At 35.0% G+C, this 24,040-nt stretch overlaps 1 protein-coding gene across 9 annotated transcripts in view; it reads left to right on the top strand.

Annotated features, from left to right (window-relative positions):
* The window catches only part of FUT8 (fucosyltransferase 8), a 318,277-nt gene that overhangs the window by 104,225 nt on the left and 190,012 nt on the right, over positions 1-24,040 (top strand). For 4 of the 9 annotated variants that reach the window (XM_019922488.3, XM_019922479.3, XM_033851046.2 and 1 more), the window contains one exon: positions 11,556-11,643. The exons of 3 other annotated variants lie outside the window; for them this stretch is intronic. The gene's annotated coding sequence lies outside the window, so the exon portion shown is untranslated. Of the gene's footprint in view, positions 1-10,499; positions 10,546-11,555; positions 11,644-22,999; positions 23,025-24,040 lie in introns of those variants that run through there. 2 more of the 9 variants (XM_073800357.1, XM_073800358.1) reach the window with 2 other exon arrangements.

Genomic DNA, 24,040 nt, shown 5'->3' with positions numbered 1-24,040 from the left:
CAGAAACTCTTAGGAAGGAAAATAAAACTTTGAGACTTTAATAAGATAGGAAAAATGAAATGTGAAAAGCAATTCAGTTTTATTTAAGGATTGGCCATGCATTTATCTCATTATCAAAATTTGTTGTCACTGTCTTCTTTCATTTTCTTCCTTCCCTTACGGGTTCTCTCTGAGAAAGGCTCTAGCATGGTGTGATATAGTGCAGTGCAGTTCTGGCTTTTGTCACTTATGACCAGCATGGTCTTGGACTAAAAGCTTGCTTATTAAGACATACTAAAGTGAATAATTTTTAATTAATCAGACTTTGGAAATTCAGGTACTGCATAAAAAATGAGACTGTATCTTTGATGTGACTATAGGATTACTGGAATAATCAAGTGAAATTGTTTTAAAAACCGAAGACTTCACAAAGGTAAATAATATTAAGGTTTATTAAGGTTGAATAAACCTTAATCTCACCTGAATCTGCTCTAGGTTCATGAGTGATAAAGTGAGCATTTTGACCTTTTCATATATGTGTGTACATATATATATATATATATATATATATATATATATATATATATATATTGCTTTTTGAGTTTTTAGGTAAGAGTGGACAGATTTTTAACATGGGTTGCCATGTGATAGAGGTCTAAACTTAGGCTCTACAATAGATGCAGATAGGAGCTTGTTAATTTTTGGGTGTACGATATGAGTCAGTAGCTGAGTCAAAGTGTCACAAAGAATGTACGGTTTTTAGTCTTGTTGAATATTATCAATAGAATAGGTTCCGGATTTTAACATCTGGGTTGGATACTTTGACAGGGGCATAGAGTTTGATTAAAAGGGGACTTTAGGAACATCTATTCCAACCCCCTTGAAGATACCTTTTACAGGGTCCCAGAATTAGCTTTCCTCATACCGAAGAATCTTTCTGTTATGTGATGCAGTACACTTTTCTTATGGGCTCTTGTGTTTGGTGTTCTTTGTTTTTGTCGGCCCCAAATGACCTCCCTCTCCATCTGCTGTTGTGTATACTTTACATTTTGTTGGATATGTTGCAGGCTTGACTGAAGAGAGAACCTGTTGATGGAACAGCCAGGAGTAGAAAGAGAATGATAGGTTCAGGAAGCAGGACAAAAAAGGAAATAATGATAACAATAATAGCTAACACTTATTAGCACTAAAGTCCCAGATGCTGTCCTAAATGCTTTTCTTATTTTATCTTACAACAACCTATGGTATTGATATTTTAATATTGAAATTAGTTAAATGAAATACTAATTTAACATTGTGCTAACTTAATAGTATTTACCCTTGTTACAGATGAGGGAGCTGAGCTTTGCACAGTAGAAGGCAGGGTTCATGCGTTTTGGTTCTAGAGACCAAACCTTTAATGCTACCACATATTGCTTTTTAAAGATAACTTGGAGGCCCCTCTGGGAAAAATTCTCTGCCTTTCCTTCTCTAAATGTGATAGCCATTAGAGATAAAAGATGAACATTTTAAGGCTGGTAATAACTTGGTTTAGGTGGTGGTGGTGGAGGAGGTGAAATATAGAATTTATTCAACATTTTAAGATTGCATGATGGTATCAGAAAGGAAGGAACCTGAATATAATCTACTATGCAAATCAGAGGGAAAGGGAATTTTGGTGAGGCTCTTGTAAGGACTAGATTTTATGATGCTATATAAGCATGAAAACTTGATATAGGAAGTTTAGTAAGGGCTTATGATCATTAGTTTATATAGATCAGCACTGTACAATAGAAATATAATGTGAACCATGCATGTAATTTAAAATTTTCTGGTAGCCACATTAAATAAGGTAAAAAGAAACAGTTAAATTAGTTTTAATAATATATTTTATTTAACCTAATATATCAAAATATTATTTAAACTAATTAATAAAAAAATTAATGAAATATTTTACATTCTTTTATTCCTACTAAGTCTTTGAAATCAGTGTGTATTTTACACTTACAACATTTCTCAGTTTAAACTAGCCATATTTCACATGCTTAGTGGCTACTGACTACCTTAATGGACAGTGCATTTTTATACCATTAAAAGATATGTTCTTAAAAAATTTCTGACTGAATTACAATTAGATGGCTTATTCACCCCCTGTGGAGGAGTGGAGGGCAATCTGAGGTGGAAAGGCATCACTATTCAGTTGTGTCCAGAGAATCTGCTCAGGAGGGGGAACATTGTTTATACTTAGTAAGAAGAGGTAGGGAAGGATTTACCAAATGTTTAGGCTTCCTGTCATTTAGGCTTCCTGTTGTTTGAGGTACTGTGCGTTATAGTTAGAGGGACTTCTAGGGCATTCCAAATAATTTCTGTGGTCTTTATATAAGTTCTGGGCCCTGGTTTTATATAAAGAGCATAGTGCTTTTTCTGTAGACAGCTCTGGAAGAGAAGCACACAGTTCTTACTCATGAAATGTGGTGTCTGTTGGTTCAGGGACTCTGTGCCTCTGTCTGGAACCCTTCAGAACCTCACTGATTTCACTGATTTGCTTTTATGGGATTTAATATGTTTAAGGTTACATCATTCCTCAGGCAGGGATTTCTAAAATCTGCTTTTTCCTTAAAAAAAAAAAAAGAAGAGAAAAAGAAAAGAAAAACCTGAACAAAATAAACTTATCACATAAAAAAATGACTAAATCTTTTCTAACTATGAAAGTGTAATATGTGTTCTTTGTAAAAATTTAGATAATGGAGGTACATACTTTTACGTGTTTAATGAACAGATCTCCAGTAGAAGGAAGTGTTCACTCTTTGGCTTCCTCCTGTAGTACTGGGGTTCCTTGGGCAGTAGCACTCCAGTGAATCAGACTCTCTGTATGGGACAGGTAGTGAAGATTTTATTTCCTTTAAGAAGACAGTGAACAAATAAGAGGTATGTGTTTTTTCTGGCTGAGTTAAATACGTATATTGTCCTGTATTATGTATCATATTTTATTTGGCTAAGAGCCTAATTTTAATGCATTTCATTAAAAATTTTCTTAGTTATCTGTAAAACTGTAAGATTTATAAAACTAAGTAACAGCTGTAAGGCTTGTGTTAACTTGTTAAGAGATACTGGGTTAAAATACAAGTTCTGCTCTGTACAGTTTAACAGAATAGAATGTACTTTTACCAGTAATTTTCATTTTCTGAGTTTGTAGTTTTAGTGCTATGATGATGTTATCAGTATATAAATCTTTTTTGCCATGACTAATTGTGTTTTATTTGTTGTGAATGTAGTTGTGGTTCAGGTGGGGGTAAGGGAGGTTTGTGGAAACCAATGCTTACCATTTGGGGGATGGGTTGTGGGAAGAAGCAAGCTAGAAATATACTTGGAAGAAAGAAAACAGTAGCCACCTGGGAGCAATTTGAGATGAGGGGAAAAACAGATATTTTGAGAAAAGTTACAGTGTTTTAAAAAATAAATGATTCATATACAAAACTTAATCATTAGGAACACAAAATTTTATGAAATTTGCGTAGGAAACATCATGTTAGAGAACTTTGAATTTCATATTTATTACGTTCATATTTTGTGTGGATGAAATATAGAAGTCTTAGTTATTTTGAATTGACCCCTTCTGTGGCTTCTTAGACTCTTAACTAAGGATCATAGTCCTTATCTGTGGAGAGTCCCAAGACTGAGTTTGACAGGTTAATGAAATCTAAAGTTATTTAGTGTTAGCTGTTTAACTTTAGACTAGATTTTATTAACCTGTCTGTTCATATTTTCTGCTGGAAGGTTAACAGTCATATTGACCCTTGTCATGGAGTTATTAGTAACTTATAATTCTAAAGTACTGTGAAAACATTAAACACTCACTAAGTAATATATTTATTAGAACATTCCTTAGTGCAAAGCAGTTCATTCATTAACCCATACTTAATATTGGTTATTACGATTACCTGTCCTCAGCCATCCATCAGAGTCCTATGCCTGTCCTTCTTTAATTCTTAGACTTACAGGAACGTTGTGAGAGTGGGCTTAGGTCATGACTGACCTGGAGATGGCTCAGGAAAATTCTTGTAAAGGGTGGTTATGACTGTTGGAGTGGTTTTGTAGTGGCTGTTGTTGCCTGGCTGCTTCAGGAAGTTAGGTTAGAGTAAAGGGTTCGGGTTTTGGAGTTACTTGGTTTCTCTTGAATGCTGTCTCTGCTCCTTAACTATCTCTGTGCAAGTTACTTGCCCAGGCAAGTTATTAAACCTTAGTTTCCTTAACTGCAATTTGGAAATAGTAGCAACCACCTCTTAGGGTTGTTAGGAGGACCCCCACAAAATAATATCTCTGATGTTAGGGATAATAGCAGTTTACTGTTTGTTTTTTTAAATAAAGACAGTTGTTTTTAGAGCAGTTTTAGGTTCACAGCAAAACTGAGAGGGAGGTACAGCGGGTTCCTGTGTATGCTTTGCCCCTACATATGCATAGCCTCCTCCATTGTCCACATTCCCCACCAGAGTGGTACATTTGTTACAATTGATGAACCTTCATTGACACATCATAATCAAAAGTCCACAGTTTACCTTAGGATTCACTCTTTATGTTGTACATTCTGTGGATTTGGACAAATATATAATGATATGTGTTTATCATTGTAAAACCATAAAGAGTACATTCACTGCAGCCCCCAAATCCTCTGTGCTTTTTCATCCCTTCTCCCCAACTTCTAGCCCTGGATAATTCCTCATCCTTTTACTGTCTCCATAGTTTTTCCTTTTCCAAAATGGCATATTAGTTGGAATCATACACTATGTAGCCTTCTCAGATTGACTTCATTCACTTTAAGGTTCCCCCATGTCTTTTCATGACTTGATAGCTCATTCCTTTTTAGCACTGAATAGTAAGTATTTCACTGTCTAGATGCACCATAGGTTACTTATCCATTCAGTACCTACTGAAGGACATTTTGGTTGCTTCCAAGTTTTGGCAATGATGAATAAAGCTACTATAAACAACCATGTGTAGGTTTTTGTGTGGACATTAGTTTTCAACTAGCGGCTACTTCTATTGAGCATTTATTTGTTTTAGCCAGACACTGTACTATGTACTTTACATGAAAAATATCATTTAATTCTTATGTATATATAATAGATCATGCAAAGTTTTATAGCCCATAGTAATATATGTCCAATAACTGGTTGCTATAATTATTTTCTCTGTGTTAGTTCCAAGCATGTAGTTTAAGTAGAAGTTGAGGCTGTTAAGATAAGACTCAGGAGTGGGCATTCTGACCAGACTTCAAAGACTTATTGAGGAGTTGACAGTGGATTCGAAGGTGAAGTATATATTAAAGTGTAGTTCAAGGATAATCTGCATGGTAATCACTTAGGAAGCTTGTTAAAATGTAGAGTTTTGGGTTCATCTTTAGAAACTCAGACTTTATGAATCAGAATCTCTGGTCACGGAGCTTGGATTCTGCAGTTTTACGAGCTTAATAAATAATTCTGATTCACCATGAATTTTGAGAATCATCTTTTTAAATTTATTCTTCCTGATGATTAAAAAATGATTCTAGTGGTTTTTAAATAGTTGTGTTTCTTTGATATAATAAGCTTTCTATTTTATTGGTGATGGAGCTGGTAAATTTTTTCCATTAAATTTTTTCCATGTTATGAGGGTAGGAGGGTAGTGATATTTGTTCATTCAACTTTTATTTAGTAAATATCACTTCTTTGAGGTATATTTTAATTTTTTCATAAATATAGCATATTTTACTTATTATTCAAATAATGTAGTCTTTTTGAATAAGGTAGGAAAGTAAGGCAGATTGAGAACATACTATTATGAAGATAGGTAGAGAGGTGAAGACAGTGGTTTTCTGGTGCTAACTAGAAAGGAAAATAAAACTATAAATAATTTACATAACTAATATGAATAATTAAAACCTGATGGAAATTTTCAAGGAGTTTTGGTATGGGTCACTTTATTAGTCATATTAGTTAATGAAAGAGTCATATCAGGAATGCTCAGCTTCTGTGCTTTTCGACGGTTGTGTTCCCTCCTAAGAACACTCTTCTTCTGGGTTTTGTCTGTGTTGGCTTCCTGGGAAGTCTTACTCCAGATCCACAGTTTGGGAAGTCAAGTTTCATCCCTACAGTTCTTCACATGAACCTCAGCTTTCTTAGATTCTTCATGTAAAACCTTACCTAAAGGAACCAATGAATTGGCTTCAAGTCATAATTTTACACTTAGGTCTTTAGAAGACTCCATTTCAGTGAGTCTTTGCATTGGTATCTTTACCCCCCAAATCTTTCTGGCTCCAGCATCCACTTTAATAACTCTGTGGGTTAAGCAACTCCATTTTTAATGTCTGTAGTTTTGTTCATTCTCAGAAATGAGGTCACCAGGGCTTTGTCATTGTTAATGAAAAAGGTATTGTACACTTCACTTTTGGGGAGTGTCCTTAGACTGAATGAAGCTTAAACATCATAGACATTGTTGCTCTGCTTTAAATACTCATAGGATATAATTTTGCATATTTTAAACTCAATCTGTTTGCCAATACAATAATATTATTTATCTCTGGGAACTTTGGCTATATTCTGTTGTGCTATTTAGAATTCACATGAATTATTAAACCTTTCTAGTAGGTCTTTTATTGAGCCTGTTGTCCGACCTCTTCTTTAAAAGTAGTCTTCAGCATTTTCGAAAGAATCATTGGGTCTTCCTGGGACTGGAGATTTTGCTTCTGTTGTGACAGAAGCAGAGAGTGAACTTTTTTAGAAGTTAGGAGCAGTGGGTACAGAAGAGGAGAAAAATCAGACTACATTTTATATCACACCTGTTTCATTGTGAAAAATAATCATAGCCTTATGTCCTTTTCTTTTCTGAGGAGGGGGCGGTGGCGGTAAGAGTGCAGGGTGAATTAAGGAGGCATCACGGAGAATGTGTCTCCTAACATGGGGTTTCAGTTATTTCCCAAATACAGAGAGCAAAGTGGTTTTCTCCAGACATTTTTCTTTCACAGGAGGCCCGTGTGCAGTATTGGTATGTTTATCACTCACCCCAAAATATTGACAGTGTTGGCATTACAGGTAATCTGAGTTACTGCCTTTTCTGTCATGTTCCTCTCTGTTTTAAGTGTGGGCCACAAACCCGTAACAGTATTGATGTGATTATATTACTATTATAACTGTTGATAGTTTTCCTTTTAAATCAGAGAAAAGCACACTGATTTTTTTCCCTTTATTCTTATAGCATTTTTATTTCCAATAATTATACTTTTCTTCTGAATTATTTCAAAATGTTTTGGTATGGTATTGGTAAACATAGTATTATTTTTTGTGGTTAAGAGTCTAAACTCTTAAACAAGACTATCTGGGTTCAGTTCTCAGCTTTACCACTTACTAGTTGTGTGAACTGGGGCAGGTTATTTATTTTATATAACTCTTGCCTCGGTTTTATCTGTAAGACAGGGATTATAAAATTATCTACTTTTTACACGTGTTGAGGATTAAATCATTTAGCAAAGAACAATGCCTGCAATAGTACAGGCTGAACATGTATTAGTTATTATTCACTCACTAAAATAGTAGTCTCAGTAGATGCTAATAGACTTTAAAAGTTAACAAAATTAATATTTTAAAACTTTAGAAAAGCTTAATTTAGAAAGTTATTTTTAGGCTGGAGTTTTGTGTGCACGTGCGCGCGCGCGCGCACACACACACAAACTCACACACACTCTTTCTCACACACCCTTTTCATACTGTTACAGAACAATGTTTTTCAAACTTCGATGTGCATGCAGGTTACCTGGGGATCTTGGTAACATGTAGATTCCTACTAGCTTTGGAAAAGGCCTGAGCTGCTGCCATTCTAACAAGCTCCACAGGTAATCTGGATGTAGCTAGTCTTTAGATCATAACTTGAGTATTACAGTTATAGAATGTCCTACTAGCGGTTCTGAATCCTTCTGTCAGTACTTTATAAAAACTTGGGTGTTTTTTGTTTTTGTTTTTTAAAAAACATGCCTAGGCTTTACCCCAGACTAGTTAAATCAGATCTCTGGCATTAGTGTTCTGGACATTATCATCATCATTATCATTTTTTTCTTTTTTGTAAAAAAATATTCTAGGTCATTCTCATGTGTGAATAGCATTAAGAGCTACTACTTTAGTGATGTGAAGGAGAGTCAGTAAGCTAAGTAGCTCCATTTTATGTCTTCATTTACTGTTCTCTTCTATCCCTTTAAGCATCTGTAGGGATGATGAAGCATAGCTGGTCAGAACTCTTTAACTAGGAGGCAGCTAATAATTTTGGCTTGAAGTTATCTTCACACTATCCTGGACTAAAAAGTTTGACTCCTTGAACCCTTCTTCATGGCTTCTATCTCCTATTGCTTTCATCATTTTTATAATCTTCTTTGGATTCTCCCTAATTTCTCAACAGCTTCCTGAAAGTATAGTAATTCAAACTCAATATAAAGTTGCTTTAACAAAACTGAACAGTGGCAGAGGCAGAAGAATAGAGTTCCTTCCACTTCTTAAATTCTGTGATTTTTATTAAGGTGGAAAACTTATATTTGTTTCAGACTTTTTATTGGCCCTTTCTTTATGTTTTTGGGAGCTAAAGTGTGTTTTCTACCATAATATTTGTTTTAGTACATTACTTTCTTAGGTTATATTCCCTCTTTTTTCTTTCTCAACTGTACTTCTTGCCTCTGTTTCCCTTCTTGTACATATTTTTGAGGAGAGGCAGTAAATGTTTTCTCATGGACTATCATGTTTTGGGAAAGTAGTTTTCCAAACTGATCAAATCTTGCTGAAATTTTATTCCATCTAGTCATGATATATCATTTAGAATCTGGACAGGGAAACAATCTACGCTAGATATTTCTACCAAGAAAATTTAATAGAGGGAGTGGGTTATCAGGTGTCAGAGGCTGAAAAGGCAAAAGGGGAACACTGGAGTAACACAGAGTCAAAAATTGCAGAAAGCATCAGTCATCCAGAGGGCTGGGGCTCAAAACTTCTGGCTGTTGCTGGTACTTCTGAGAGAGCCAGAGAAAACTTGTGGAAGTCACCAACTGCTGCTGCTGGGGTGGAGGGCCTGTGCTAGGGCAATGCTGAGTAGAAAAAGCAAGTTTCTCCTTTTAGTGTTCTCATTGGCAGTATGAGGAAGCTAGCTGGCAAAAGAGAAAAGTAGTTTCCAGAGTTCTATTTTCAGCGTTACTGAGCTGAGTATTAAAGGGTGGATTTGCTGCTGAGAGACTGTAGCTGAATAACCAGCACATATAGCCTTCTCCTCCTCTCTTGGTCTCTTTCTTAGCTACAGGGATCCTGCATGCTCTTAGTGTCTAGGATTTAGAATGAAAGGAGTCATTATTATTATTTTTAAATTACTTGTCTAGCTAATGTGATTTGGGGGCATGAGACAGGACTACGTGCTCTAAGATAACTGTCACAGCCTTTCTTGGGAACTGAGAGTCCATTACTCGTTCCTTTGACTCTAAAGGGATTTCTGTTTTTCAAGATCCCTTATTCAAAATACAAACATTGTAGGAGTACTGATAAACCAGAGGTTAAAAATTGGTCGCTTGGGCTTCCCTGGTGGCGCAGCGGTTGAGAGTCCACCTGCCGATGCAGGGGACACGGGTTCATGCCCCGGTCCGGGAAGATCCCACATGCCGCGGAGCGACTGGGCCCGTGAGCCATGGCCGCTGGGCCTGTGCGTCCGGGGCCTGTGCGTCCGGAGCCTGTGCTCCGCGGTGGGAGAGGCCACAACGGTGAGAGGCCTGCGTACCGCAAAAGAAAAAAAAAAAAAAAAATTGGTTGCTTATTGGCCAAACAGTGGCCTACAGTGGAACTAATCTTTGAACAGAAGATTATACCTTCTCTCTCATTCTAATATTCTTCTTCCTGCAGAGCTTCTCAAAGTTTAATATGTATGTGAATTATTTGGGAATCTTGTTAAAATGCAGATTCTGATTCAGTATGTCACTGGTTAGGGCCTGAGATTCTGCATCTCTAAGAAGTGCCCAGTGGAGGCTGAAGCTACTAGTCCCTAGACCAAACTTTCTTCTCTCTTTCCTGCTTTGAGAACAAACCACTGGTCTGGCTTGGATCCATTGTTGGACCTGGTTTTGGGTGGTTGAAAGGAGTGGATCATTAAGGAAGAGTTTCTTGCAAGGCCACTTTCTAGAAATATTTTGAGCAATTTTAGTAGAGGTATTTATAGCCATTTCTTTCCAGGTGGCACTAGAAGGACAGTGCCTCAGAATAGGTTGACTTTTCTTCCATAATTTTGATGCTGCTCCAGACGCAGAGGCATGCCAATCACTTGTAGTTTTCCTGGAACATCTGAGGCTTTTCAGTAATTGTGTATATGTTTAAGGGAAACTAATGGGAGATAGGATAGGAGGACAATTAGAAAATTCATGGCATCAGATAGCTTGTGTTCACTAAAGCCATTATTCTTGATTAAATAGGGCTATCTATGGATTTTAAAAATTTGGTTTGAATTTCATACTAAATGCATTTTTCCGCTTTTGACACTTTGATGTCCTTCAGGTTGTCATCAAAGCAGAGGATCTTCTTTCCTTGAGCCAAATAAATGGTAATCTACCTTAATTGAACTTTGCATACAGCCCAAATTTATGAAGTTATTAATTGCTCTTTACATTTGGAGTTTACTTTACCAAGGCATACCTGATCACATGACTAAAAAGTTATTCAGTTGCCATCCTTCAAGATCCTCTGCCTACCTCCCTCATCCCCACTAACCCCAATTCCTGGATCTTTCCTTTTGTCTTTACAGACCTAGGTTTTTAAGATCCTAGGTTCTTTGTTTCTGTCTTTTTATGAATGTTACTCTTAAATTTTTAAAATTCAGGCTGTAGATAATACAATTCAGGTCACGGAATTGAAATAATTGGCCTCTTTATCGGTTGAGGTGAAAGAGTTAAAATGAAAGTTAAGGATTCAGGGCACCCCTACAGAAATGAGGGGTGAAAAAATGCTCAATTTTAGGATCCTAAACAAAGCATTTTGATTGGCATATAGAGACCCTTGCATGCACACAAACGTCCATATTTGAATATTTATAGAAGATAATCTGTCAAAATTACTGTTATTTTAATTTGCCAAGCTTGGCTGATTGCTGCAGTTGGATGTTAGTTGAATTCTAGATGAGGAACTGTAAATAAGAGCTGGTCTAGAACATGCTTTTTGTCCTTGAAGCTGTTTAAATATTCCTCTCCCCCCCCTTTTTTTAAAAAAAAAAACAAAACAAAACAGTGAGGCCTTTTTATATTAGCTGGACTTCAGTGTTTTCCTTTTTAGGGAAAAAGGATTAAAGTAAGGTGATAACAGTAAATACTAAAAAAATTTTTTTAGTTAAGAAAACCATTTACATTTCGTGAACAGGAATTGTTTAAATAGTTTTAACTATTTGTCCAGTCTTTGCTTCAAAGATTTCCCTGGAGAGTTCAAACCTAGGGACATATATCTCTTCAAGGCCTGAGGGGCCTTGAGGTTTCGTGTAAGTAAGTTTTATGTTAACAACAAAGAAAATGTATAGTTGTAGATAATTAATGTTACTGCTTTCTTTTGTCTCATTTTAAACAGTTGGTAATTTTAGTGACCCAGATTCAAGCAGTAATATCTTCCATTGGAAATATGTGATTTCGACATCTTATGTTCTAGGGGAAGAAAGGTAAGCCATTTTTCACGCTTAATATTTAAGTAACTTTGTAAATAAATCAGAATTTTCTCTTTTAAAAGGTTAGAAAACCCTTTTCTCTTTAGGTAGTGTTTTCTCACCCAGAAGAAACTGTATTATTTATTTATGTCATATCGTTATTCCTCAAAAGATTCCACTGAGTCTATATTATTTCAGCTCTAGAGATGATACGATGACTTTCAAAACAATCATACAGTTTTTTGGAGCAGGACTATGTTCTGTGCTCTGTCTGCTAGGCTATCTTGTCCCTTTTACATAGCCATTCTCAGCTGAATAGTTTATTTTTACATATATAACCACCTGACATGACTAGATAGTCTTAATATTTTTGTTTTTGCTTTTGATGTTTTCATTTATCTCTTGTAAACTGCCGTAATTGGATCCATTTTGTTGGTTATTACTTTAGCTAGAAACTATGTCAAGTACTAAGTCTCAGTTTTACTTAGACATTGACTTCGTTTTGGGGTTTCAGGAATGTGGGGTCTCAGGAATATATTTTATATTCAGCAAATTAAAAGTGAAACTTTTAGAGCACTCTTTTCCATTTTTCACAAGCATCCATCTTCATTCTCATTTGACAATCCTTTTTTGGGTAGATTTTCTTTTTTCTAGGAGTGTTTATATAATCTTTCACTTGTTACTGTGTGGTCTCTTTTCCCAGTTCTTTTTGTGGCTATCCCTATTACCATTCTCCGTATATCTCACTCTAATTCCTCATGATCCTCCTAGGAAAATTATATGTGCAACTCTGTAGTTATCCTCTGAATGAAGGATAATCACATTATTAATAATTCCTTAAGATGTTATGCTCACTCCTAATTTTGTAATTAATAATAACATTATTAATAATTATTAATATAAATAACATTATTAATTCCTTAAGATGTAACGCTTGCTCCTAATTTTGTAATGGTTCACCATCTGTTCACTGTGCAAAGGGCTCAGAAATGTCTGTTGTATCTAATGCACCACAGATGTGGAAATAATAATAAAATTTACATTTATGTAAAGCGAAGATACTGCTAATATGTTCCCTTGGGTTTGGCCATTCTGATATTCTTGCTGTGTTTGGAGGCTTATTAAGTATGTTAAAACTCAAGTTGAATACAATTTAAGTCGGAGATATAAAAAGTAATGAGCTGTTTTACAGTGTGATTTGGAAAAAAAAATTAGTTGTATTTCTTGCTTATAAGAACAGCAGATAGCACAGTTGACTAAGATTTTCTAAGTAAAGTAATTTTGATAAAGGTTAATTTCATGGCAATAGAAAATGTTGGGAATTGGCATCCAAATGTCAAATTTCACCTACAAATCTTAGCTTTCTACTGATTTTTCTTTTCCCACAGAGGAAGAATCTTAAAACTTAAATTTATGTAGAAGACATTATAATGCTACTTTAGGAATAAGAAACAGGCTTATTTTTCTGCAATTGAACAGTAGGGATAACCAGTGCATTGCAGTACTTATTGATAGATTTTTTTAAAAGCTCTTATGGAAATTTAGTCAAGTGTTTATTTAGGAAATATTTTAGTGTATAATAATGATGCGGGATCTAAACGATAACCTACGATATTCATCTATGTGTTTTCATTGTTTCAGAAAGAAATGATGAAGTGTATTGTTTAATAATTTGCATTTTGGTATTATTTATAGGGTAAACACTATGAATAATCATATTTTAGGTAATTCATGTGCCATTGAGACAAATTTAGATTTCCATTTGTTTCTTCTCTCCCTAATATCATAAGAGTGCTATATATCACTCTATCAGTTAGTTAAAAGGTAAAAATTGAAAATGGATTTTGTTTTGTTTTGTTTCTGATCTGACATGTAAGGAGCTTAGAAGTCATCACTCCATCCTAACCACAAGTAAAAAACTGAACAAACTGAAAAATCAACAACTCTTTTTAGATCCATCAGAGAAGTGAGGTCACAGGGCAAACCTCTGCTCTCAAATTAGAGAGACAGACAGGCAAATATAGAGAATGACAACTTACCCTAGCAAAAACCTCCAAGGGCACCACTAGTGGGTAGGAAAATCTAAAGTGTGATTAACAAATTGGGGAGACTCCATGTGGACAAGCCTGAGGTAAAAACTCCAGGGGGACCCAGTCATAGAGAGCCCCCCACACTTTCATGAGTTTGCTTCTAGGAGCTCTACCAGGTCCTCACAGTGAATATCTGAGAAGAAGCGCCTGGTGCTTCCTGCAGGGGGAGGGAAGAGTAACCATTTTGAAATATGCCAAGGCATCATGTTTTTCTTAACAAGATCTGCTATCAAGAGAAAGTATTTTACCAGGGCCTAATCTATTAAGGTGTTATCAGAGACTAACTGACCTGGAGGAAGGGAAATACCCAACTGTAGCCTTCCACATGGTGGGGAGAGAAATATCCTATTCCAGTCCCCTGTAGCCATCCTGTTCCACCTTGGAGGGGAGCATAGGACTGAAAAGAACTTGTGAAGTTCACGGCTCGGTGGGCGCAGGCCTAACCATAGCACTGTAGAATGCTTCTACTCCCCTCCACACCTTAACCACATTAGTAAATTCCTGTTCGTTACAGTTCCTTTTACCCAGTGCATCGTGTCTGACTTCCAACAAAAAAATTACAAGGCATACTATACTAAAAAGCAAAAACCACAGTTTAAAGAGAGCAAGCATCAGGATCAGACTCAGGTGTGTCAGGAATATTGGAATTATGAGACCAGGAATTTAGAACAACTATGATTAATATGCCAAGAGCACTCATGGAAAAAGTAGACAACCAAGAACAGATGAATAATATAAGTAGAGAGATAGAAAATCTAATAAAGGATAAAAAAGAAGTGCTTGAGATAAAAAGCTATAACAGAAATGAAGGATGGCTTTGATGGGTTCATTATTAGACTGGGCGTGGCTGAGGAAAGAATTTCTCCGAGCTTAAGGATATGTCAGTAGAAACTTCTAAAACTGAAGAGCAAAGAGAAAAAAGACTGGATAAAAGAAAAAACATCCAAGGACTGTAGGACAACTACAAAAGGTACAACATATGCATAATGAAAATACCAGAAGGAGAAAAAGAAACAAGAATAATGACAGAGAATTTCCCCAAATTAATGTCAGACTCCAAACCACAGATCTAGGAGGTTCAGAGAATGCCAGGCAAGATAAGTGCCCAAAAAGCTTTATCTAGGGATATCATATTCAAATTGCAGAAAATCAAAGATACAGAAAATAATCTTGAAAGAAACCAAAGGAGAAAGAATTACCTTAGGTACAGAGATCTTCTCTTCAGAAACTATGAAAACAGGAAGAGAGTGGGGTGAATATTTAAAGTGTTGAGAGGAAAACTCAACAATCTAGAATTCTGTATCCTGTAAAATTATCCTTCAAAAGTGAAGGAGAGTAAAGACTTTTTCAGGCAAACAAAAATTGAGAGAATTTGTTGCTTGTGGACCTGCTTTGCAAGATATGTTAAACGAAGTTCTTCAGAGAAGGGAAATTATATAGGCCAGAAACTTGTATCTACCTTAAAAAAGAAGAAGAAGATTAGAGAAAGCATAAGTGAAGCTTGAATAAAAACTTTTATTTTTCTTAATAGATCTAACAGATAACATAATTTGTTTGAAATAATAGTAGCAACAATGTATTCAGTGATTATAGCTCATATATAAGTGAAATGAATGATGACAGTGATACAAGGGTTGGGAGGTAGAAATTAGGAATATTCTTTTATAAAGTACTTGGACTACATATGAAGTGGTATAGTGTTATTTGAAAGTGGATTTGGATTATTTGGAAATGTATAATGCAAACTCTAGGGCAACCATTAAAAAAAAGTTAAAAAAAATGTAATTGACATACTAAGAAAAGAGACACAGTGGAATCATAAAATGCTCAATTAAAACCACAAAAGACAGAAAAAGAGTGGAAGACAGAAACAGGAACAAAGAACAAAAGCAATGAGTAGAAAGCAGTAACAAATATGGTAGATATTAACCCAAGTATATCAATAGTTGCTTTAAATAGCAGTGGTTTAAATACACTAAAAGACAGACTGTCAGATTGGATCAAAAGTCAAGACCCAACTATATGTTGTGTACAGAAACTCTCTTTAAATATGAAGACACATATAGATTAAAATTAAAGGGATGGAGAAAGATATACCATGCTAACGCTAATCAAAAGGAAGCTGATGTAACTATATTAGTTTCAGACAGAGCAGACTGCAGAGCAAGGAAGATTTTCAAGGATAAATAGGAGCATTATATAATGATAATTCTTTAAGAAGACTTAACAATCCTTAATGTATATGCACCTAACAGGTCGTCAAAATATGTGATGCAAAAACCGACAGAATTGCAAAAAGAAGTAGATCGTTCCACAATTGTAGTAGGTGATACCTCAACTCTCCTCTGTCAGAAATGGACAGATGTAGCAGAAAATCAGTAAGGACATATCTGAACTCAGCAGCAGCATCAATCAACTGGATATGATTGACATCTGTAATCCAGCAACAACAGGGAATATGAGAGTTCTTTTTAGTTTTAAATTTTTTTTAGTAGGAGTCACATCATAAATATGTGATCAGAAAGAAAAAAGATGAGGAACTCATTTTAAAAAATACAACAAACTGTCACCTACCTCACCTCTACCTCTTACATATTTTAGAGTAAGAATTTTAAAACTTTGATTTTTTAAAATACTTAAACATTTTTCTTACCTCAAGCTTGGTATAATGAATGAAAGAGTTACGGCGGTTACTTTTACAAATGAAACCTACCTGGCACTTTTTCATTTACTGGTATTAGGAAGGAATACCTCCTACAACTCTTTGGTTCCATGTAGCAAAATTTGAAAACTGTGAAATATGTATGAATCCTCCATGCCCTATAGCCAGTATTTGATAATTATTGACCTCTGCTCCTGAATAATAGACCTCTAGGTATCCATATTCTTTTGAGTGATCTAGAGCAATTGGTCCCCAAACTTTTTGGCACCAGGGACTGGTTTCATGAAAGACAGTTTTTCCACTGACAGACTGGTACCAGTACGTGGCCCAGGGGTTGGGGACCCCTGATCTAGAGGAAGAGCAGAAGCAGACGAGAAAGGACAGGGGAGAATTTGTAAAGGGAGAGAATATTCATTGTTATCATTTGTCTGTCTGGCAGACTTATGATAGCAACACTACAGGGATTAATAACATAGACAGGATTTAGAAATCTTGTTAAAATGGATTCAGTGAAATTGTTCCCCTCTCTGTAGAATTAAAAACCAAACCAAATCAAACCAAACCAAACCAAACACAAAAATAAAATACATCAAATGAACTTTCCTCCTTGGATCACAAGTAGTGGTTTGAGGACAGAATCTATCAATGTGTAATCTCATGGTTTCTGTCCTGTCTTAGCTGCTGACTAGCTGTACAAACCTTGATGAAGTCAAATCATTTCTTACCTCACTTTCCTCATCTTCAAAATGAAGATAGTGCCTACCTTACAGAGCACTGGTAAGAACTAATTGAGGAAATGCATGCAAGGTGCCCGGCTCATATTTGGCATGCACCGGTGTTACTTCTCCTCCTAGTTCCTTTCAGCATCAGTAGTAATGTCTGGATTCCAGTCCTTGAATTCACTAGTTACTCGTCATGAGACCATTGTAAAATCAAATTATTTTGTCTCTCCAAGTCTAATTTTCCTTTGACATAAAATCATTAATACTCATGTTGTAAAGTTGTGGTTGTAATTCATTTCCTCATATAGTCTAGGAGGTTTTGGTTGAATCTAAATCTGAATGTTAAATTGCTAAAAAACTGATATAAATATGTGAGTTTTACTGGTTAGATCTTTTGGACACCAAATCCAGAATATTTTTTAAGGAATATATAGTAGGAGGAATGTAATAAGGAAAAGTAAATCTCTAGGTTTTTTTTTTTTTTTTAATGGGAGGACTCTCTACACTCGCTTACTTAATTTTTGCTTAATACAATTCATTGGGAAAGTATTGAAGGATTTATTTTCAATACTTGAATTTATTTTCAAGTATTGAAAGATTCAAATATTGAATCAAGTATTGAAAGATTCAAAGTATTCAAGATTGAAGAATTTATTTTCGCTTGAAATACTGGGTTGACCAAAAGGTTCATTCGGTTTTTTCCATAGGATGGCTCTAGTAGTGCTTAGTTGTATTTAACTTTATTCAAAATAATTTTGTTAGACTGTATATGACAGCTGTCATAGCAATGTGCATTTAAAAAAAGACTTATCAAAATTGGTGAATTTTTGTGTAGCCATTTTCATATTGAAAATGGAAGAAAAACATTTTTGGCATATTATGCTCTATTATTTCAAGAAAGGTAAAAACACAACTGAAACGCAATAAATAGATTTGTGCAGTGTATGGAGAAGGTGCTGTGACTGATCGAACATGTCAAAAGTGGTTTGTGATGTTTTGTGCTGGAGATTTCTCTCTGGACGGTGCTCCATGGTCGAGTAGACCAGTTGAAGTTGATAGCGATCAAATCGAGACATTAACTGAGATCAATCAACATTATACCATGCAGGAGATAGCCAACATATGCAAAATATCCAAATAAGCACTGAAAATCATTTGCACCAACTTAGTTATGTGAATCGCTTTGATGTTCGGGTTCCACATAAGTTAAGCGAAGAAAACCTTCTTGACTATTTCTGCATGTGATTCTCTACTGAAACGTAATGAAAATGTTCTGTTTTTAAACAAATTGTGATGGCCGATGAAAGTGGATACTGTGCAATAATGTGGAATGGAAGAGATCGTGGGGCAACCAAAGGCCGGTCTTCATCCAAAGAAGGTGATACTGTGTATATGGTGGGATTGGAAGGGAGTTCTCTATTATGAGCTTCTTGCGGAAAGGCAAACGTTTAATTCCAACAAGTACTGCTCCCAATTAGACCAACTGAAAGCAGCACTCTACGAAAAGCGTCCAGAATTAGTCAACAGAAAACATATAATATTCCATCAGGATAATGCAAGACCGCATGTTTCTTTGATATCCAGGCAAAAGCTGTTAGTGCTTGGCTGGAAAGTTCTGATTCATCCATCCACTGTATTCACCAGACATTGCACCTTCGGATTGCGATTTATTTCGGTCTTTACAAAGTTCTCTTAATGGAAAAAGTTTCAATTCCCTGGAAGACTGTAAAAGGCACCTGGAACAGTTCTTTGCTCAAAATGATAAAAAGATTTGGGAAGATGGAATTATGAAGTTGCCTGAAAAATGGCAGAAGGCAGTGGAACAAAAGGGTGAATATGTTGGTCAATGAAGTTCTTGGTGAAAATGAAAACATATCTTTTATTTTTACTTAAAAACCAAAGGCACCTTATGGCCAACCCAATAGCTACTTCTAGAAAGAATATGCATAGGGCAGTATGTTAGGGAGTCCAAACACTTGAATGTACCTATTTCTTTGCTTTTGTTCTTTTTATCTTAGGTGACTTTATTTTAAAAGGAGACTTCAGTGTACAGTAATGGTTTTATGGGCAGACCTTGGAAAATTATTCAGTACTGAAAATTTTCTGGTTTGATAATTATCAGAGAAAGAATAATAAACCAGTATTAAAATTTAATACTAAATTTTAGTTAGTAAATTAAGGTCAAGACTCATAAATGAATCATGTTAAATGAGTTATGAATTAGATCAGTATTATTGGTGAACTTAGCTATGTGTTAAATCAATATAATTTCTTTGACATAATCACGGAATAGGAATTGATGTATATGTGGTATATTGTATTGAAGGGTTGTAGATTGACGAACTGGGAAGTTTGTATTTTAACGATGTTATAATTCCATGAATTTCAATTAGGTTTATTTGAATATGAATCACTTTTATAAAAACCAGCAGCAAAATATTATTGCTTTTATATTTTGTAGCAGTTGAGTCAGCTTTTGTATGTAATCAGATGAATGTAAATGTAAACTTTAACTTATTTTCTTACACATTTCCCAAAATTTAGGAAATAATTAGCATACAAAGTGTTAATTACTTTTAAGAATTCCCAGTTTATCATTTTATTTGACATTATGTAGCTCCTTATTAGATGCTTATTAACAACCCTGAAAATGTTGCACAAAGTATAGTCTTTGCATGCATAGTCTTTACCTGCAAAAAAAAGAATAGAAGAAAATACAATAAAAACTGAATTGCAAAAACATTGAGCGACGACAAGCTTCTGCTAAGAAGATGGATATGAATGTATGTGTGAATGTTAGGGACATATGGATATGTTGATTATGGCCACATTTAGTATTTTTGTTGTAAAGCAGAGGATTTACAGAGTTAGATTAAATGCATTATGGGTATGGCTGAGATCAAAATAACTTTATTTTCTTCAAGGATTTTTTTGTTTTTGTTTTTTTTTGTGGGGGGGGGTATTGTGTTTGTTTTTAAAAAAGCCAGATACTTAAGTATAAAACTGGGTAATAATTTAAACTACATTTTTCTTAATAATTTAATGTTAAGAACAGTTAGAATTCTGTGATTGCAAGGTATTATTTGGACAAGTCATTCATAAAGTAATATGATTTATATATTTTTCTCCTTTTTTATTATGGTAAAAAATATATAACAAAATTTACCATTTAACCATTTAAAGTGTATAATTCAGTAGTGTTAAGTATATTCACATTGTTGTGCAAACATCACCACTATCCATCTCTAGAACTTTTTCATCATTCTGAATAAAACTCTGTACCTATTAAATATTAACTTCCTATTCTTCCTGACCCCCAGCCCCTGTAACATGGGGTTGCTATCCAAAATATATAAATAGCTCATACAGCTCAACATCAAAAATACAAACAACCCTATAAAAAATGGGCAGATGATCTGAATAGATATTTTTCCAAAGAAGACATATAGATGGCTAACAGACACATGAAAAGATGTCCAACATTGTTAATTATCAGAGAAATGCAAATCAAAACTTCAATGAAATATCACCTCAAACCTGTCAGAATGGCTATCATCAAAAAGAATACAAATAAATATTGGTGAGGATGTGGAGAAAAGAGAAGTCTCATACATTGTTGGTGGGAATTATAAATTGGTGCAGCCACTGTGGAAAAGAGTACGGAGGTTTCTCAAAAAACTAAAAATAGAATTACCATATGACCCAGCAATTCTACTCCTAGGTACATATCCAAAAAAAACGAAAACACTAATTCGAAAAGATACATGTTCATAGCAGCATAATTTACAATTGCTAAGATATGGAAGCAGCCTTAGTGTTCATCAACAGAAGAATGGATAAAGAAGATACAGAATGCGTGTGCACGTACGCGCGCGCACACACACAGACACACACACACACAGACACACACACAATGGAATGCTACTCAGCCATAAAAAAGAATGAAATTTTGTCATTTGCAGCAACATGGATGGAGTTGGAGGATATTATGGTAAGTGAAATAAATCAGAGAAAGACAAATACTAAATGTTGTCACTTATATGTGGAATCTAAAAAATAAACGAGTGAATATAACAAAAAGAAACAGACTCCCAGATATAGAGAACAAACTAGTGGTTACTAGTGGGAGAGGGACGGTGGAGGGGAGGGACAATATAGGGTCTAGGGGATTAAGAGGTACAAACTACTATGTATAAAATAAGCTATAAGGATGTATTGAACAACACAGGGAATATAGCTGATATTTTATAATAATTATAAGTGGAGTATAATCTTTAAAAATTGTGAATCACTATGTTATACACGTATATTATATAACATAATCACTATGTTATACATAGTGTATATGTATAACATATACACTATGTTATATAGTATTGTACATCAACTAAACCTCAGTAAAAAAAAGTCAAAATAATGAAAAGAAAAAAAAAACTTTACTCCGCATTCTCCCTGACCCCCAGGCCCTTTAATCACTATTCTGTCTCTGATTTTGACTACTCTAGGTTCCTTATGTGAGTTGAATCATACAACATTTGTCCTTTTGTGATTGACTTCTTTCACTTAGCATAGTGTCTTCAAGGTTCATCCATGTTGTATCATGTATCAGAATTTCATTCTTTTTAAGATTAATATTCTGTTTTATGCATGTACCACATTTTGTTTATCTATTTATCTGTCAATGGACATTTGGGCTGTTCCTACCTTTTGGCAGTTGTGAATAATGTTGCTATGAACATTGGTGTGCAAATGTCTGTTCAACTGTGGTCATGTATTTTTATATATTTTTTAACATTTAAGGATATTTGAGGTAATGAAATTCTCTTTGAATGGCCTACATGAATATCTGTATTTTCACTGATATCAGTGAATATTCATTGAATACCTGTTGTGTATTCTAAGGGATATAAAGAGAATATTTATTGAATACTTACTGTGTATTGGGGATATAAAGAGTAATAAAACCATGATACTATTTCTGAAGAACTTACAATCTAATGAGAATAATAAGGTGTGTTTATGAAAACACAACAAACTGGTAGCATATACTTTTTGAAGCTGAAGAGATGTTCACAATCTGATCCAAACCAGCATCCTCTCACGCTAAGATTTTTGCATGTCATCCTAACCAGTTAAGAGGCAAAATACAAGGCCATAATCGACAAGCATGTTCCATTCAAGCATGTGTATTTAACACATGCATTTAACATTCAAGCATGAATTTTGGAGTGATCATACTAAAATGGAAGTTGGATCATGACACTCTCCAAAACAGTCTTTTCCAATAACAACATCCTTTGAATGACTTATATCTTTTTGTCCAAACTCCTTCCTTAACTCTGACTTAATCTCCTATCTCCACCTCTACCTTGAGTTGGATAAATTTTTGTTGTGGATATATTTCTTATGCATGTAAAAAGGCTTAAGTGTAAGTGAGTAAAATGCAGAAGGATGAACTCTATATGTGTCTCAAGGTTCTTTCCAGGCTTATGATTCTAATTTAATCCCTATAGTACCTGGATTTCCAGATGATAGAAAACAGAATTAGTATGTCTAGAGGTTTCTCAACAGATCTATTTCATAATAATTTAAAAGACCAAAATTTGATTGGAATAAAAACATTTTGGTGTGTTTTGATGTTTCAGTGGTATTTTTCCCTCTCTCAGACTATTTTTTCTGGAAAAGCAAAATTAATCTTTTGTGAATTCAGTCATAATTTTTCAGTTTAGTTGGATTTTTAAGGTTTTTCTGGGTGCACCAGCTGGACCTTTTGGATACTGCTCTTTTTCCACTGAAATGTTAGCAAGACCAAAGGAAGACCTACAACCAGCTGTTAGATTCACGTTTCCTTTGGATGATGTTTTGAAGTTCAAAAAAGGAACTTTGAGAATTTTAAACACAGCTGAGCAGAGTTTCCAAGAGGTAACATTGTAACACTACTTTTTTTCCTCCATATTTATTTTCTTGACTCCCAGTAGAGATCCTGAATGCTGAGTGGTGAAGACGTTTATAGGCTTATTACTTTGTAGGGCAAAAAAAAATGAAAGAAATAATTTCAAAGTTAAAACTTAAAAAAAAGGAGATAATTGTAGAAGTGAGGAAGGATGAATGAACAAGGATGATCATCCATTCATTCAGCGCATATATGAAAGTCTACTGTGTACCAGACACTCCACTAAACACTGGAAACAAAGCAATGAATAAAATAGAATCAGTACCTACACTCATGGAACTTAGATTGCCTGGAACAGTGAGTAGAACGTAATAGGCTCTTAAAAATAATTTGAATAGGGCTTCCCTGGTGGCGCAGTGGTTGAGAGTCCACCTGCCAATGCAGGGGACACGGGTTCGTGCCCCGGTCCGGGAAGATCCCACATGCCGTGGAGCGGCTGGGCCCGTGAGCCATGGCCGCTGAGCCTGCACGTCCGGAGCCTGTGCTCCGCAACAGGAGAGGCCACAACAGTGAGAGGCCCACATACTGCAAAAAAGAAAGAAAAAAAATTAAGCAAAATAGGCTGTAGAATAGGATGTATGAACGATTCCTTTAATCTAAGATTATTTACATTTGTGTAAAATATCTTGAGAGATGGTGGAGAAATGGTAATAAGGAATTATGTTTTCTAGGAGGTGAGTTTCCTGTGATCTTTCCTTTATCTTTTATGTATTTCTGTCTTTTGTTTTGCAGTGACTATTTAAAAATAAGCTAATTTTAAATGTTTGGGATAAATTGATTTAAAAAAATTTTTTTTAAACTTAATATCTGTATCAGTAAACATAGTTACTGGTTGATGGTCCATTGTCCTGTAAATGTAAAAAATCTCTAAGGAATTCTGCATTTTGTTTCTGGAAGAATATAATTAACCAGAAGGAAATGATTACATTTAACATTTACTGTTAACACTCAGAAGGTATAGTTTTAAAATGAACAATGATGTTTC

This window comes from Tursiops truncatus, chromosome 2, assembly GCF_011762595.2.
Source record: "Tursiops truncatus isolate mTurTru1 chromosome 2, mTurTru1.mat.Y, whole genome shotgun sequence".
In the NCBI taxonomy this organism is placed as follows: Eukaryota; Metazoa; Chordata; class Mammalia; order Artiodactyla; family Delphinidae; genus Tursiops; species Tursiops truncatus.
The sequence above is the reverse complement of the archived record's forward strand: the minus strand, read 5'-3'. Positions and strand labels throughout refer to the sequence as shown.